Source organism: Papio anubis, chromosome 3 (assembly GCF_008728515.1).
Source record: "Papio anubis isolate 15944 chromosome 3, Panubis1.0, whole genome shotgun sequence".
In the NCBI taxonomy this organism is placed as follows: Eukaryota; Metazoa; Chordata; class Mammalia; order Primates; family Cercopithecidae; genus Papio; species Papio anubis.
Genome location: NC_044978.1, coordinates 114,993,010 through 115,007,659, shown reverse-complemented (window position 1 = coordinate 115,007,659; position 14,650 = coordinate 114,993,010). Strand labels below are relative to the sequence as shown.

The window sequence follows — 14,650 nt, the reverse complement described above, 5'->3', positions numbered from 1 at the left end:
TAATACAGAAATTCGAGTTAAATTCAAGTCAAGGAGTAAACCTTTTCCACACAATTATGCACAAAGTAAAAATACAAAACTCCAAAATATCAGTTGGTGGTTATTTATTTCCTTTAATATCCTAATTTCACTTAATTTCTTTCTGTGTTCATTCTACATGAAAAACAAAACTTAGCTCTCAAGATGGTAGCTAAAACTGGCACACCCAAACTGAAAATTCTTCTCTCATGAAACACTTCCTGGATTGCAGAACCTGAAATAAAGTTGCGGCAAGTGGGCACTGCTACTGAGCGGAATTACCAACAGAAAATGGAAACCGTCACTTTAAAACAGGATAAACTTTTATCTGCTTTAGTATCTTCTGCTGTGACTAAAAGGACATTCACCCATTCACTGACAGTGATTCGACAAACATGTATCACCAGTTAAAAGATAAAATATTCATTTCTACCTCCACCAATAATTTGCAGCTAAGTTTAAGAAAAGCATAGGGTTCTCTGACATAGTTTCCTCTTATTCTCAATAAGCATAACAATCCCTTATATTTACTTAGTTTTCAGGAAAGAAGAACAAGATGATGTTTTGGTTTACCCAAACAACTACAGAGTCACATAGTTTCAACATTACTCTTTCTATCACTATCTTTTTCCAATACAGAGGCTCCTAAACTTATGGTGGGTTATGTCCTGATAAGCCCATCATAAATTGAAAATATTGCAAGTCAAAAATGTGTCTAATACACCTAACCTACCAAATATCATAGCTTAGCCTAATCTACCTTAAATGTGTTCAGAATATTTATATTCGCCTACTAGGCAAAATCATCTAACACAAAGCCTAACCTATTTTACAAATAAACTATTGGATATCTCATGTAATTTATTGAATACTGTACTGAAAGTGAAAAACAGAAAGTTGTTATCAGTATTCGAAGTATAGACCCTACTGAATGTGAATGCTTTCACACCATTGTAATTCTGAAAAATTTTAACTCGAACATAGTAAGTCTGGAACTGTCTATATTCAGTATCAAGTAAGACATTATCATTAAGGAATAAAATTATTGGCATCATTAGGAAGATTGGAAGAAAAAGTTTTCTCTCTCTTTTGCCACAGCAAGTAAATAAAGCCATTAGCATTTATATACTTGTTCATTTTTTAGAGACAGGATCTCCTTATGTTGCCCAGGTTGAGGTGCAGTAGCTATTCACAGGCACAATTTTATAGCAATTTTATAGGCACAATTTTATAGCACATGACAGCCTCGAACTCCCATGCTTAAGTGATCCTCCCAACTCAGCCTCCAGAGTATCTGGGACCACTGCACCTGGCTCTCATTGTATTTTCAATGTCTTGTTAGAAATTTCATTGCACTGCTGAGACTACCAAATGCAATAAAAGCCACTGCCACAGAAGTATTATGAAAGTGGCCGGGTGCAGTGGTTCACGCCTGTAATTCCAGCACTTTGGGAGGCCGAGGCGCGCAGATCACAAGGTCAGGAGATTGAGACCATCCTGGCTAACACGGTGAAACCCCGTCTCTACTAAAAATACAAAAAATTATCCAGGCGTGGTGGTGCGTGCCTGTAGTCCCAGCTACTCGGAGGCTGAGGCAGGAGAATGGTGTGAACCCAGGAGGCGGAGCTTGCAGTTAGCTGAGATCGCACCACTGCACTCCAGCCTGGGCGACAGAGCGAGACTCCGTTTCAAAAAACTAAATAAATAAAAATAAAAAATAAAACTGAAGGTAGTCAATATGGCTTTTGACAAAATTAAATCAGCCTCTACAAATATGTGTGTGTGTGTGTAAACATATATTAGGCAGAACTGAGTAAAGGGGAATCCATCCCTATTGCTGGAAAAATAACCAAAGGTATGCACTACTGAGGATAAAAAGATCATCTTCATGTCAGTAGAACAGAAGCATATTTTCCATTTTTGTGACCCAAATGTATCAACAGCTTAAATATTGGGAAAAAGGCAAAATGTATTTGGAATACAACTTAGCTGACCTTAAAACTTTATCCTCCTTTTCTCTAAGATTCCTACATTATGTAAAAGTAGTAAGATCCAGTTTTGTAGTCTTACTAGCTTCCTGGATGTTCTTTATCCATTTTGCTAAATGACTCCCTAAAAATACATAAATTTCATAAATCACAGGTTGTCCTTGGAAACAGCATCAACTGAGATCCATGTTCTGCTTATAGCTTCCTTTGTCCCATCAAATCATGCATTCTGATTCTTTCCATTTAGCAATCAAGAAAAAACTGCTTAGAAATTTTAATCATCATTAGATTTTCCTCTTCTCAGTTTGTTCTTTCCACTCCCAATCTTATCTACCAACTCCAGTCTTAGATTTCATTCATATTATTTTAAATAAACACAAAGAAACTCCAAGAAACAAATATGTATCTCGCCACACTTAGGTCCAGCAGAGTATCTCAGGACTCTTCTCCCCTAACAATAGCAGTCCTCATGGTCTACAGCACTCTCAGAGGCAGGCAAGGAATCCTGTTTATTTACATGATTCACCAGCTAGTGTGCATTTCTTTAAGTGTTGTCTTTTCCTTTAAGATGTAAGCTACGGCCAGATATCACTTTTATCAGAACAAGGGATCAGAACCTCAAAACTGTACCTGCCAGCACTCAGCGAAAAATGAGATTACCATCAGGGCCTACTGGAAGTTGTCCCAAAGGTTACCCGATTTCTATCGCATTATTCCTCTAAATCTGATTGCCTTTATTTCTTTCACACAACATTTTTGTAAATCCACAATGTCTCTTAATCATTTAAGAGACTGAAATCATAGCACTAACATTCAAACATCTAAAATAATTTAATATTGACTACATGAACTAAAAGAAATACATTAATCTAAACTGAGAGTACATTCTGCCAGTCTCATTGGGTAAGGTGTCTAACGTATGTTTGTAAGTCTCTAGAAATGACCCCAAAAGAGCAAATGTCACCAAAACCCTCATTCTGAAGAACAGTTAAATCCAAAATGTTGGGGGTTTCTTAGTTTTCAGTTCTTTTAAGCATGGCTGGGACTATCAAAATATCCCATCTTGTCCTTGTCACCCCCACTCCTACAAATGCTCTCTGCCTCAACAGCTCATAATGCAGTGGTACTGCTTTCATGTCTCCATCTACATACATGAGAGTTTCTGTGTCATCTTACTTGACAGTGTGGGACACAGTTAAAACAAATCATTCAATTTCAAGATCTACCACAAAGACCAGAATCCTATCAGTACTTTTAACTTTAAAATGAAAGTAAAAGTTTTTTCTCAGCTATAAAAGCTATAGAAAAATAAACAGGCACACTTCCTTTGAATGAAGTTATACTAATATTTTCAGTCTAAGTACTAAAATGACCATATAAATTATTTACATGCTAATATGATAGACACAAGAAAGACAGTTGTAGTCAGAAACATTTACAAAAGACATTACATTGGCTATAAAAAGGTACTGAATATTGTTCTAAAGCCATTGACGAATCTACTCAAATCACAATGAAAAAAAAATAGGCCCAAATGAGCAATGTACACTTTAATTAATTTAATTCAGGTAATATTACAACTCCAAGTCCCAAGATACAAGAAAAAAGAGAACTACAGTACAATACAGTGTCTCTTAGGAAAGGAACTGTTCCAGGATTTGAGACAATGAGCGTTTAGTACAGCCCAGTGTTCTTGATTTCTCATTAGGAGCAACTTTCCAGGGCACTGAAGCAAACTAGGAAAAGAAATGGGGAGGGTAAGCCAAAGGGGTCGCTGCTCTTCAGTGTCAAGTTGGAAAGAGCTTGCTGCGATCAATTATGCTGAGAAGGTAGGGCCTTGAGAGGGAAGGAAGGGTAGAAAACACAGTTTTACAGGGCGCTGAAAAAAGTGACAGGCCAGAGGTAGAACTGCTTCCTTCTCCATCTTTCACGTCAATTCAAGTTTTTCTTTTTGTTCTGTAAGAACTTTTGTCTTTATGGTGCTTGCTGCGGTTTGCTGATGTAGTTCCCAACTCCTGCCTTCCTTTGGTGACTTATTAACGGACTGGCAAAGGCTGAGTAAAATGCACTTAAGAAAAAAGAAATCACCTCTCCTTGCCAAGACGCACATGCTGCCCAGTACCTGAGGAAGAGCTCCGCTGTCGCTGGCCAAAAGAAATTCCAGTTTAACCTCTGCCTCTCCTATCCAAATCCATTGCAAATAAATGTGTGTGTGCCACTTGCAGAGAATCTGCCTGACTCACCCCCCGCCTTCGGAGTGCCAGGGAGAGATGTAAATGCTCCGTCCTGGAGCGGGCAGTGAAGTGGGGGCCGCGGCCTCGGTAGCACTGAGAGTCCCCAAATCTCCCCCTGTGATGGGTTTGGGGATGTGTTCCTCTCAAGCAGGTGCCTGGTCACAGGGCGACCACCCAGGCTCCCAGCAACACACGTGTCACTGAGCCCGACCCCAGCCCGCCGCAGACACTGGCCCCGCAGTCCTCGTAAAGACGCCCAGTGGCGCGCAGGGGACTTAGCAATGAGGGAGAAGCAGGACCACCCAAACTTTTCCTCTAAACCCTAAGAAGGAAAAAAAAAAAGTACTTTTCCGCGGAAGCAGCCTCCACACACCTCCCGCGCCCAGCTCAGGGGATGCCCGGCCCGCAATTGACCTCTCTCTCCCTCCCAGGAGCGCGCTGAGGCCGCCTGCGCGCCCCACTGGATCGGCCCCCGGGCTCGCGCCCGCCCCTGCCGTGTAGCGAGGGACCCCATCGACCCTCCCGGCAGCTGCCGGGGCCAGGCGCTCACCTCCTAGGGTCCGGCTTCCGTCGCTCCTCCAGTTTGGCGGCGGAGTGTGGGGCTGCAGCGGCCACTGCCGCCGCCGCCGCCGCCGCCTTGGCTGCCACAGCGGCCGCCGCCGCCACCGAAGCGCTGCCCGGCGCGCCGCCGGGGTTGGAGGCTGGGGGGCCGCGGAATCCCTGGAGGCGCGAGCCCGGGACGCGGCGGGGCCGAGCCGCGGGAAGTTGTCTGCGCGGGGCGCGGAGCGCGGAGCGAGCCGGGCGCCAGTCACCCGCGCCCAAGTAGTCACAACTTTGCCGCCTGGGTGGGTGCGCGCTCCGGAGAGAGGCGAGTGCGGGAGAGCGGGGCAAAGGGGCTGGGGCGGGAGGGTCTTCGGAACAGGCAGGACTGGAACCTGAAGGGCCCACGAGGGAGAAAGGTGGCGCAGGGGGGATGTCTACACAGCCCGCGTGCTGCTCGGCAAGCGAGTGTGTAAGAGCGCGGGCGTCTACTCTAGTTTGCCTCCTGCAGCTCCTGCATATTTATGGGGATCTCTGATGTTCCTGCCAGTAACTAACGCTGCAGCAGTGGAGCCCAGCCCGGGCGCCCCTCGGGAGCAAGCCAGGGTGCGGGGGCTCAAGGAAGGCGGCCGCGGCGGAGGCTGTGCCGCGAGCGCGAGCCTGCGATCCATATTTAAAGCCGTAAGTGGCCTCGGCCGGCCCCCTGCCCTGCCCTCGCTCGCGCCCGCCCGCCCGGCCCCCACCGCTCCGGGCCGCCGCTCGGCGTCAGCCGCCCGGGCACCCGCGGCGGGGAGGGGCCTCGAGCCGCGCCGCCTCCGCCAGGGGCTTGAGCTCTGCGCTCAGCGCCCGCCCGCAGCTGGCTGAGGACACGGCTCCGGACCAGCCGCTCTTGCCTCCCGGGTTCCTTCTTTCTCACGCCCTGGGCTGGGTCCTAGGTCCAGCTTTTTGTCCTACTCAGAAGAGTTCCCCGTGGGGAGAGCCTGTGCTTCCATGCAGACCTAAAATTGCATGCGTTTCCCAGCTCAGATCACTCTTGACTCTACTTTATAAAACTTGGGGCGTATAGAGTGCTGCCGTAACACAGTATTAAGTCATTGTTCACCTTTAACAAAAGATGTCTGAAGATAATGTGGTTGTCAACTGTGTCCTTCACTTATGTCACTGATACCTTTCTGTCTTCCTTGGGAGTTAAGAAAACTGCCTTAGCAAAGTGATTATTTGTATTTATTCTGTTCCTAAGTCTAATTAATGAGGTTCAAGTACTGTTTGCCAAGCAAGTAATATATCAATGACCCAGCACCATTGCCATCGGTAAACCATTGAATCATAAGTAAACCATTAAGATATGAACAGACTGTCAGCACAGACACACCATATATTGTTCTGTATACTGCTAGAGAGTAGTCACTTAATGGATTTCAACCACACGGTATATCATATAAGTGTATATCATTTTCCAGTAATACATATTATTTGTAATGTATATGTGGACATCACTGACCAAACTGTGTTTTCAACAGTAGCCACCAAAACGCATAAAGCTCAAGAGAAATAATTTCACATACCAACTGCTCCTGGTTCCCAGTCTTTCTTCAATACAAAGGTATAGTTTATAGGACCTCCAAGGGGAAAAAAAAAATAAGGGTAGGGAGGAAATAATTTGAGGACAGAGGCTTTTCTTTCTAGTATTCAAAACTGGAAGAGATCCAGAGATCCATGGTGCCTCACCAGTGCTTGGAAAGCAGGTATGGAGCTTGTGTCTTTTAAATAGCTTGTACGTTTAAAATCCTTAGTTAATGCTCAGAAGGCACAAGGAACCACCCCAGTCAGTCTGATGTATGAAATGAAAATGTACTGTCATGTGTCTCTTGTCACATCTGGCTCACATACATGTTCACACATTCTACATAACCCACTGCAGTGATAGTCATCAGAGTATCACTGGGAATTTTTAATGGGAAACTCAAAACCAAAGGTAAAACAAAAATTTAGCTTTAAAGTTTTCACCTAAATGATTATATTCTGTCTCTAGACGAATGTTAAAATTAACTTTCACTCCCTGAGCAGGCAGTGAGCAAGAATCAGCAACCACAAAGTAAGCTAACAGGCAAAGGGAAGTCACTTTTGTATTAAAAATTTGCCACTGCTGTTCAGCAGTTTTTCACACTGTGGATCATGTATTTCAACATAGCTGGCAATTTCTCATTATAATGGTGAAGCAGCCATGAACAGTCAGTGTTGGTGAATAAGAAGGAAAAAGTCCAAGAAACACATTTTTCAAGCATCCTGCTGCAAAATATATCAAACTCTCCTTCATGTAAGTTGAATAGGTAACTCCTGAAGGCATTTCAGTACAAAGATTGGCAAGCATTTACCCTGAAAGGAGCATAAAGTTGGTGTGTGGGGTGGGAGGCAGGGAGACAAATTTGGTGTGTGTCTTAAATTAATGAGAAAAAGAGTTGTCTTTGGCAAAGGGTTGATCTCTGTTATCATTTTCATTACTTGATGTTTGCTGTCCCACAAATAAAAGAGCGTGTTCTATTTCCTTTCCTATTGATTAGTGTCCAGTAGTTGAGATATATGTGTGTTTTCCTTTGAAAGGTCATTGATTAATTTTTCTTATAAACTCTGCATGTGGTCACTTTCTGTTGCTTTTCCGGGTGATAACAATGAATCCTGAGATTTTTGTTCACCTCTCCTAAAACATATGCTGTGTCTCCTGATTCTCATAAGCCTAAAGAAAGATTTATTAGTTCTTTTTGTCTTGGGGTTCACACGGTTTGGTGACAAGAAGAATGAGCAGAAAAACTGATGGAATTAGAAAAATGGTGTAAGTAAGCTTTACTGATAATGATTTGTTTACTTTTTAATCAATAACTCTCTGTACTAAATGACTTCTTAGAATACCCGCCCAGTGCTTAGCTTATTAATCAAGTTTCTTTCATATCATCCAAGGTCCTAATAGGCATCTAAAGAAAATAGAAAGAAGGACCTTTGTTTCGATGACAAGCACCATCTAGTGGCAGCAGGTGATGATGACATAATATCTAACAAAAATGAAGATGAAAGTTTTTGAATAGGTAGTCCAGGCATTCCTGGTGGCATATAGGCATGACATTCTTTGATTCTGAAACAAGAAGTTGTATGTAGTAGAACAATGCAATTGATCGGCCCTGTGTTGACTGTTGAAAGTAAGGTGCAGATGTGACCTGCAGGTAGGATTATTAGCATAGAATTTTCTCAGTATTTGTGTGACTGAATAGGTCCGTAAAGACTCTGTATTTAAGTTTCCTCATTACATAAAATAGGAAGAGTGATGGCTTGTCACCAGATGTTATCTGTAAAGCACTGTGTTCAACAAAGGGCAGAATCCTTAAATTAACTATTATGGTTGGATTTTTTCACTATTAGGAAGAAAAAGTGAAAAATATTGTTGGATGTTTCTCCTGGAGTTAAACAAAATTATAACATTCATACGCATTTCATATTGTGGCCTAAACAGAAAGGTGGTAGGAGATAACGTTATAGCTTGTTACTACAAATGTCAAAGACTGATCAGAGATGTTTGTCAATATCAAGTCCTTTTAAAATAGGTGGCTCATTGGTGAAAGTCTGACCAACATTTTGCTACACAGAATAGAGATTTTCTTTGTGCTGATATTTGTTTGGACTTGTAGTTGTTTGCAACAGAATGATCATTTAAAGTTGCCACTCTATATCAATTTAGTTAACCACTTCATGGTGTAAGAGTAAGAAATGAGAAAAAGCACTTTTTTCCTTCTCATTCTAAGATGAAAAGTTAGATAGATAGATAGATAGATAGATAGATAGATATCGATAGATAACAGATAGATAACCAAAGGCCTCATTTTTGTTTCACGTACATTCCACGAGTATTCATATTCAGTCTGGCAAGTTCTTGAATAAATTCACCTAACCTAGATTTATAATTAACATTCTCTCCTCAAATCCCAGGTTTAAAAATACCTGTAGCCCCTTTATATGAGGAGAGAATGAAGGTGAACACAGTTTTTGGAAGCTGTCAGCACAGCATGAGCTGGGGAAAATAATTTTATTTGGTTAAACACGTGTCCCAAGTTGCTTCACAGCTTTAGCAACTGAGCTCTCAACCATATCCAACTGTCATTTTTAAAACACATGCCTAAAGTCAAATATCAGAAGAGGTTCTAACTTCTGAAAACAGGAACTTATCTCAGTTAATGTCAAGGAAAGCAAGCTATTCAATCTGAGTCTCAGTTCCCACAGCATTAAAATCAAGGAGCTTAAGATAATACCCCAAAGTTCAACAATTCCAATAGGATACCAGAATGATTTCCTCTAATAAAATTGAACAATATGTAATAGAGAAATACGCAAATCTTTCAGAAATGGTATCAACATATTTATTATGAAAGCTCTGTTTAATAACCTTAGGCCAATGTTTCAGCCCCTTCCTCCTACAGGAATTCTCCCATAGATCAGCATAACACAGGACACAGGCCTCTCCGTTTGGAAGGAGAAGGAAAACTTAAAAATGAGCTACTAAGCCACTAAAACCCAGGCCCCTGATTTAAAAGATTGGTCTGGTTTTAGGTACGATGGTAGAGAATTATGTTAGACTTCCATACCAGAGCAGACTCTTGGAGCCCTTGGACTCTGATAATGTGAGTGTAAGTGTGTGTTTATGCGCACGCGCGTGTGTGTGTGTGTGTGAAATGTACATGTGCGTGATCAGACCAGCCACTTCCCAGACACGGAAAGGTGCTTTTTCCTTTGTATCCCACTGGCTTCCCGCCTCCTTGGGAAATGAATGGGCCTACATGGCAGGCCACTTAAAAGCTGTTCCTCCTTTTTGGCCTATGGACTAAGTCATGTGGATTCAGCTGTTCCATTGCTTGGAGACAGGTTTCCCCATGGACTAACCGACCACCAGATCCAACTGGGCTATAACCATTCACATCCCACTGGTCTGCTCTTCAGACCAGGCCTGTCTTGGAGACCACAGCACCTCAGTCTCTTTGCAAGTAGCAAAACAGTTGATGTTGCTAGTACTCATCTACCAGACTCATGTCTTCACGGAAAACACTGCAAATCAAAATCTGAATATTAAAAGTTGGCTCCCTTTTCCCCTCTGCTTAGGGAAAGAGCACTCTGGGCAAATGTGCCTTCATGGCTTTTCAGTTTCCCAGTACCAACCAAAGACGCTCAGTTCTACACAGAATATGGGGAATGCTTGAGTCATCCATTCAGTCAACCAATATTTATTAAGAACCTACTTATTTTGTGTCAAGAATCTTCTTGGTGATGGATTCCTAGAAAAAGAAAAGTTCCTGCTTCATGGAACTTACAAGTAAACAAATAAGTGGACAAAATAATGTCTATTATCTTGGAATGCTAAATGCAATGAAGCGATAAATGCTATGAAGAGGGTGACCAACTATCCCAGGTTACATTGCCAATTTACCCCAGTTATCCTTCTGTCATTACAGCACTCCCTTTCACCTCAAAAGGAAGACATAGTGAGAAATTGTAGAATCCCCTTAGCCCTAGAAGAAATAAAGCATAGAGATGTGATGCAGCTGACAAGGTAAGGGAGAGCTGCTTTCAAGTGGGGGGGTCAAGGAAGGCCTTTCTGTGATAGGAATGTTTAAGGAGAGATCTGAATCGACAAGACATAAATATGAAAAATTTTAAAGGCAATTTGACAGTACAAATGGCATCTGGCATGGTGCCTTACACATAGTAGGAACTCAGTAATTACAGAATGATTGATGGCATTCCTTCTTTTTAGGAACATTAAAAATAGAGAAGCTTACTTACCCAGAATATATTTCTATTAAGACAGATTTCAGGCTTCACAAATTACTTATGACATCATTCTTCTTACACAATAACATTGGGACTATATCTGTGTATTTATTTGCATGTGCATAAAGCATCTCTTGAAGGATACATCAGCAATTAAAAGCACTATTTGCTTCCAGGAAGGGGAACTAGAGCAGGCATAGGGAGGAAGACTTTTCACCGAATCATTCATACTTTTTAAAAATTTAGCTGTGCACATAGATTGCTTATTTTTAAATGAAATTTGGATTTAAAATATATAAATAATTCCATTTATCTGCCTATAATTTTCCATATGAATAAGTATATAATTTAAACAGAATCCTACCTGATAGATTAATACTTTTACAAACTATGACACAGTGGCTACTGAGACACCAGTGACAAGACTAGAATGTCTAACCCCTTTCATAGTTATTGGATGTTGTTCAGTGCCAAAAGTATTTGCTCACTTCCCACCTGGGCTCCATTCACATCAGTGTCAAAAAAGTACAAAAAGATTTTCGAAAGGAAATTGCTGCTTTTCTTGCACCTTGGCAAGTTAAAAAAAAAAAAAAAGTAAAAAAATTTAAAAAAACATTTTATCAGGCATCTTGCTGTAACTTTGATTAGAAGGGTTAGTTTTCAAAAATGCAATTGGGCCACGTGTAGTGGCTCATGCCTGTAATCTCAAAATCTGGGGAGGTTAAAGCAGGAGGATTGCTTGAGCCTGGGCTACATACAGTAAGCCATAATCATGCCGCTGCACTCCAGCCTGGGCAAAACAAGACCCTGTCTCAAAAATAAATAAAAGAAAATGTGTTGCTTTTTTTCATTCTAAAAGCAATGTAGTGTTACTATTAAATCATCATAAATAGAGAAAAATAGGTGGAGTGGCAATAAAAAAAATCTCAGAGAAGACTTTCATATTTTTACATATTTCCTTTGCATAATTTAGATTTGTGGTTTCCAGTTGATTGACCATACTGTATTAAAAAATGGTGTGTGGGCCAGGCGCAGTGGCTCACCCCTGTAATACCGGCACTTTAGGAGGCTGAAGCGGGCGGATTACTTGAGGCCAGGAGTTTGAGACCAGCCTGGCCAACATCCTGAAACCTTGTCTCTACTAAAAATACAGTTAGCTGGGCGTGGTGGTGCACACCTAATACCAGCTACTTGGGAGGCTGAGGCATGAGAATTGCTTGAACCCAGGAAGCAGAGACTGCAGTGAGCTGAGATCATATCTCTGTGCTCAGAGGCAACAGAGTAAGACTCTGTCTCAAAAAAAAAAAAAAAAAGGTGTGTGGTCGTCAAACCTAATTTTGAGTAAGGACAATCTCTTTTGTCATAAAACACAAATTTTAAGAGATGTGGCTAGGAAAAAAAAAAAATCTTGTCAAACCCAGTTCATAGCTGTTATACTCTTATCTAAACACAGTTTCAGAATTTCCCTTCTGTTTATGAAAATTCCAATGGAATAAGTTGTCTATTGACAGTTTCTGCTATCTGGCAATTAAAATACTGATAGGCTCACTAACAACAGTAATAATAATAATATGGCCAGCACCTACATAGCCATTACCAGGTTTTAGGATCTGTTCTAGTAAATTAACTCATTTAATCTTGATTTTAAAACCCCGTTGTTAGTAGTGGTATCACTTTCTTTCTTGTTGTTGTTTTATTTATTTATTTTTTGGTGGTATCACTTTCATCTTCACAAGAAGCTGTATGTCTATCAGAACTCCCTACGTTTTTATACATGGTCAACTGTTTCAGATGTACTCAAAATTTGAGAAAGTTTGGAGTTGAGTTGGGTTGGTCTGTCTCTGTCAATTTAAACATCTGGTCCAGAAGGGTTAGATAACTGTTGGGGATAGCCAGGCACAGTGGCTTATACCTGTAATCCTACCACTTTGGGAGGCCGAGGCAGGCAGATCACGAGGTCAGGAGATTGAGACCTGGCTAACACGGTGAAATCCTGTCTCTACTAAAAATACAGAAATTAGCCTGGCGTGGTGGCACACGCCTGTAAGCCCAGCTACTTAGGAGGTTGAGGCAGGAGAATCACTTAAACCTGGGAGGCAGAGGTTGCAGTGAGCCGAGATCACACCGCTGCACACCAGCCTGGGAGACAGAGGGAGACTCCGTTTCAAAATTAATTAATTAATTAATAATAAAAGGTAATTGTTGGGGACATCACATAGTAGAACACCTAAATTACATCTACTTCTCTCATTTCAACTGAACCTAACAGAGCACATATATACTGATATCAATACCCACATATATTTCTGAGATATCAGCTATCCAAAAACAGAATTTTGGAATTTGAAAATACTAGACTTTGATTTTCTTTCTTTTTCATCTTGACTACATTCTGTCACTGCTATCTCACATGAGAGTTTCAATGGTGTTTTTTTCTACCTTCAGTCACAGGTATGTGCTTTCTATCTGCAGTCCTTCCTATGGGGTGCACAGTAGAAATTCAACATATAGGTTTGAAAGTCATTAATAATTTCCCAGGCACTGGTAACACCATGGTATTTGTTCATAATGTACTATATAGAAAAACATAGTACAGACAGTACTACATAGTATATATAAGGCTCAGTACTATCCACAGTTTCAAACATTCACTAGGGATCTTGTAAAGTATCCATTGTGGGTAAGAGGAGGACTACTGATACTGTGACCTTAATTTCTTGATTTTTCATTATAAAATAAGCGGAGGAGGGAAATCTTTTTCTTGGTGTTCTGATGGTGGTGCTGGTGTTTGGTATCTAGGCATTGAGCCTGATGCTAGTAATCTTCATTCTTAAATTAAATTTTCAGACTTTTATCTCTGTTTACAAAAAAAACTAACATTTTACTCAGAATTACACAGAAATTAGTGGCAAAGGCCAACATATCTCTTTTCATTCAGCAATTTTTACTTGCTTAAACTTAAAGAAGATTCATATTCTGCAAACATCTGTCAGAAAATATCTGTGCTAGGCCGGGTGTGGTGGCTCACGCCTGTAATCCCAGCACTTTGGGAGGCTGAGGCGGGAGGATCACAAGGTCAAGAAATCGAGACCATCCTGGCCAACATGGTGAAACCCCATCTCTACTAAAAACACAAAAATTAGCCAGGCATGGTGGCATGTGCCTGTAATCCCAGCTACTCAGGAGGCTGAGGCAGGAGAATCGCTTGAACCCAGGAGGCAGAGGTTGCAGTGAGCCAAGATCACGCCACTGCACTCCAACCTGGCGATAAAGTGAGACTCTGTCTCAAAAAAAAAAAAAAAGAAAGAAAGAAAATATCTGTGCTAGAATATGTAATGGCAAAGCAGGAATTGGAAGAGGGAGACTGTTTTCGAATTATTGATAGGTAAATTCCTTTTGTCTCAAACTTTCATCTAAGTGTTTAAGTAACTTTGATCCAAGAAAAGTAATCCCAAATTACTTTTCAATACTCAAATTTTTTCATAGGTGTGGTGATGTCTTGGAACCAATAGCCTGGCATCCTAGTCCAGGGAAGTTATTTAAAATAAATTCTAATCAGGAAGAAAGAATAAGAGACAAACAGAACAAAGTAGAAGAGTTCTAGACAACTCTCTCTGCCTCCACCAGTAGCTGTCAAATTCCATTACTGCTTCTTTGATTAAATTAAAATACAGAAAGTATTGAGTATTTATTTAACACTTTGCCTATCCTGGCAAGAGTAAAAGGCATTCCATTTAGAGAAACAACTATTCAAAAGCTTCTGCTGACATTGCAGTTACTATTTGGAATAAAGACCAGAGTAATCAAGTAGATGGAGGTGATTTTTCAGAGAATACAAAAGAAAATTTACATACTAGGCATAGTGGTGCTGTACTAATAAACTGCTTTCATAATCTTGCTTTAGCATAGACCACCAGTCAAAGCAAATGGAAGTCGCCCCACGTAATAGTAAAAAAGTTTAAGCAAATGAATTCAATACTGCATTCAGTCATTAATAATACTACGTAACTACTGTTGTCAAGTATGTCCTAATCCCCATGGAAACTAGACAACAGAATAAAA

General features: G+C 41.1%; 1 protein-coding gene across 3 annotated transcripts in view; it reads right to left on the bottom strand.

Moving 5' to 3' along the window:
- The window catches only part of SLC4A4 (solute carrier family 4 member 4), a 494,300-nt gene that overhangs the window by 386,951 nt on the left and 92,699 nt on the right, over positions 1-14,650 (bottom strand). Inside the window, exon 1 of one of the 3 annotated variants that reach the window (XM_031664486.1) lies at positions 4,791-4,924. The exons of 1 other annotated variant lie outside the window; for it this stretch is intronic. The gene's annotated coding sequence lies outside the window, so the exon portion shown is untranslated. Of the gene's footprint in view, positions 1-4,790; positions 4,925-14,650 lie in introns of those variants that run through there. One more of the 3 variants, XM_031664485.1, reaches the window with a different exon arrangement.